The sequence below is a fragment of the Amblyomma americanum genome, unplaced genomic scaffold (assembly GCF_052857255.1).
Source record: "Amblyomma americanum isolate KBUSLIRL-KWMA unplaced genomic scaffold, ASM5285725v1 scaffold_42, whole genome shotgun sequence".
In the NCBI taxonomy this organism is placed as follows: Eukaryota; Metazoa; Arthropoda; class Arachnida; order Ixodida; family Ixodidae; genus Amblyomma; species Amblyomma americanum.
Window position 1 is genome coordinate 341,115 of NW_027526514.1, and position 4,014 is coordinate 345,128.

Here is a 4,014-nt window from a genome sequence, read left to right on the forward strand (position 1 = left end):
TTTCAGAGGTCACGGAATGGATGGGGTACTGTTGCGAACCAACGGGAAAAATTTTCGTAGCCCTAATAAAGGATGTTCTTTCGTTAAAAGACGCCGTTATGCTTCGTCGAGTGGCTCAATGCCAGACAGATCGCAGTCGGAGTCGCTTTCTTCAGTGTCATCTTCACCCAGCTGGATGATGATGGGTTGAATGTGCTCACTCCCAGACGTGTCAAGTCTAAACTTTGCCTCCAAGTCCATCACGTGCTCAATGCTCTTCGCCCAGTCTTCCGCCGCTACGTGCTTGATTTTCTCCCTCAAGATGGCGTCGACCGTGGACTGCTTGAAATCTCTGTTGTCCGCAGCGATGTCATTTTTGACCTTGGCCCAAACAAGCTCAAAGGGATTAAATTCGCAGTGGTACGGCGGAAGCCTCAGTACAATGCCACCGGCACTTAAAGCGGCATTTTCTACGATGTAGCTCAGAAAGCGTGACTTTACAGATGCCACCAGCTCAAGCAGCTGCTTCTTTATCATCCTTTCAGCGTAGGTGATGTTCTTGCTAGTGAGCCACTCCTGTATCTTCTCTTTCTTCCAGGCCGTCGTTGGCAATTTCTCTTCTCGCCGGCTATGGTAAGGTGCATTGTCTAAAACAATGACGCTACCAGCTGGCAACTTCTGCAGAACGCCATTAAACCAGCCCTCAAAGCGATTGCCGTCCATTTCCTCGTGGTAGTCGCCTGTCTTTTGGCCTCGGAATACATCCAAGCAGCCGTCGACGAAGCCATCCTCGCTGCCGATGTGCGTGACGATCAGGCGCTGACCTTTCCCAGAAGGTTGTTTTAGACCCGTCGTTAGGCCATTTGCTCGAGCGAACAGGCGTCCGCGCTTCTGCACCACGGTGTCTGTCCACACGATCGACCGAGTGTGTCCCGCCGTCACCCATGTCTCGTCCAGGTAGAAGATCTTTCGGCCTTCCGCTCGGTAGCGCTCCACGACACGGAGGTAGCGATTCCGCCAATCGGTGATGTCATCCCGGTCGATAAGCAGCGAGTTGCGGCTTCTCTTTTCGTGCTTGAAGCCGATCTCGGCAAGCAGGCGACGCACAGTCCACCGCCTTAGTGATGGGAGTTCCATACGTTCCGAGAACTCGATAGTGATCTTCTCGACCGTCGGTACCTTGTTGCGGCGAAAGAAATCGTGCACACATGACCTCAGCGCGCACAACGTGAAGCTGTCAAACTTCGCGCTGCGTCTTCTCTTCTCCGCATTGCGTGGGCGCTTTCGGGACGGCGTCGTCAGTTTGCCGCCCGAAAAATGCGAAGCTTTAACTTCCTTCCTCAGCCTGAACACAGTCCTTTCGCTGACACCGAGCATGTCAGCGACAAACTTGCCCGTCTCCTCTACGCTGCGTTCAGGTTCCCTTTTAGGTCAAAACGTGTAGCAGTGGAAGATCATGTTGCGTGAATCGCTGTTCAGGATGCGGCCGCTCTTGCTCTTGCCGAGGTTCCTTGGTGGTGTGATCATCGATGCGACACAAGGCTCGTTCGGTAACAAAGGCTCGCGTTCCGATGTCACCTCGCTGGGCTCCATGGAAGAAAAGAGGTACGGAATGCCGTGCGCGAACGTGCGTTAACTCACGAGATTGTAGGTTCGCAACCGCAAAAAAAAAGAAACAAGTAGCAATTGAAAAATAAGCCTCACACATTAAAAATAAGCTTGTGGAAACACACTAAAAGTACATATGAATCCTATGCTATTGAGCCAGACTGTTTTGTAATTACACGCCCGGTGCCGTCGATCTCGCTCCGTAGCACACGACGCACAGCGTTGTAGAAGGCACGGAGTTATTTTTCTCTCGCGATCCGGCATGTGCTGAAGGATTTGCATCATTATAGTTTTACTAAACCACTCATCAAGATACACAAATCTTATTTATACAGAGAAATACGCATTTTAGTAGCAGTCACAATTTTTTGAGCGGGACAATTTCTTTAGTCACGGAAGCAATTGGCTGCTGCGCTTCGGTCATCTGGGCGGGGCCTCTCCTGTCTTCTAAAGTTGTACCCGACTATAGTTATAATTTGTCACTTTTCGATGTTTCGTGTGCACAGTGTTTCGTAGGATTAGAAACTCGTTACCACTCAGCGCAGCGCCGTTTGAGTATTACCACTCTTTGGACGAGAAGGCGAGCGTTGGAGAGAGGCAAGAAGAACAGGCTTCACTGCCAATCGTTGAAGCTGCCCGTCGGGCCCAGCACTAAAAAGGATGAAAAGGCGCAGATGACACGTGGAAAAATTGGGTTCATGTGTTTTTACGAGTTTACAAGAAGCACGGATGTGGGCAACCTCTTGTAACAGTGTCGCCAGCTTGTCGCCGCTACAACTAAGGAAAAAAAGCAGTCGATGCCAACAGCGCACGTGTGGACCCTCTTTGGAGGGCTCACTTGCGGTGAGGGACAAAAACGTGACGACCGAAGGCTCTTGCGGCTAATTGTGTGGAATCAAGCATCAAGCGCATGTGCACCCTTCAGGTTTCAGAGGGTACCGATGACGGTACAGCGTTTTCACGTGTGCCACTTTGCTTCCGGCCAGCCGCGCACCGAACAACGCAGCCGGAGAGACGCAGGGGGAGCGACGGTTCCTGGTGTGGACGACGAAGGTATCGGTGGCCCCATCATCGGTTTACCCCAGGCCGAGAGGCCGGACGGTAAAGGAGGCACAATACTTGGAGGACTGGGATAGCGTTTCTGCGTGTTTTGAACGACTCGCTAAACAAGATCCTATTGATCTAATTACACAAATTTTAGAACGATACTCTTTGGGAGATTAGCAGGATTTATATGTTGGGCTGATGGGCCAAGTTGTTCATGACTCTGCCCAAAGCTCTCTGCAGGATGTCATCGGTTTTGCGGGAAGCACCGCAGACTAGCTTCGCTACCCAAGACCCGCGCAACAAGAACCGACGTGGAACTTGCCAAGGAATTCGCGACAAGCTTGCTAGAAATTGCAGGACCTTGAAAGCTGCGTGGGCTTGGCCGCCACACCATAGCATTTATGCGGGAGCGTTTAGGCTCCCCATTTTTTTACATCACTCGGGGAACGCCATACAGGTATCATCTAGCCAACCATACACCTCACGCTCTTCCATGCCACAGTCGCGGCTCTGTGGCGTAGATTCTATAGCTGGCCTACGAAATTTGATTGAAACACCCTGCTTGTCGGGAAGGGGGAAGAGGGGGGGGCGTCCTCAGTGAAAGAAGCATACGCTGCAAGTGGTCATAGAGAGAAGGTAAGGGGAGAGAATGAAAAAAAAAAACTACGAGGCAATGGTTAAAGAAGCTATGAAGCTGATATCAAGAAAGCCAAACTTGCATATTATGAAACAATGTTTGCCAGCAAAAGAATGGATCCGGCAAAGATCTGGAGGCAGATAAATGACCTTACTGGCAGAAACCCATCACCGGTTAAGGCTGACCAACTAGTAATCAATGACTCTATAGTAGACAAGACGCTAGCAGATGAAATTAACGAGTATTTAATTAATGCAGCCATACCTCAGCCGTCTGTTCAACAAAGTGAGAACTACTGGCCTTCTCGTCTAGAGAATTCATTTGTTTTGGAAGCCGTTACTGAAAGAGAAATCAATGCTCTTATAATACACCTAAAAATAATGTCGCAAGTGGGTGTGATGAAATTAAAGTTGAACCTGTAAAATGAGTATCATTAATAATCAGCCCTGTCCTAGCCTGCCTCATTAATCTCACGTTTTCTACTGGAGTCTTCCCGGATAAACTGAAGTTGGTCAAAATTATTCCAATACACAAAGGAGGTAGAACTGACGATATTAGGAATTACCGACCAATCTCAATTCTACCGGTGTTTTCAAAGATTTACGAATTGTCTATCAATAACTGGCTGTCAAAATATCTAACCAAGTATCATATACTATCACCCTCGCAGTATGGTTTTCAGAAAAATAAGACAACTCAGGACGCTCTTCTTGCCGTCAAGCAGCAAACAATCGGAAGTTTTG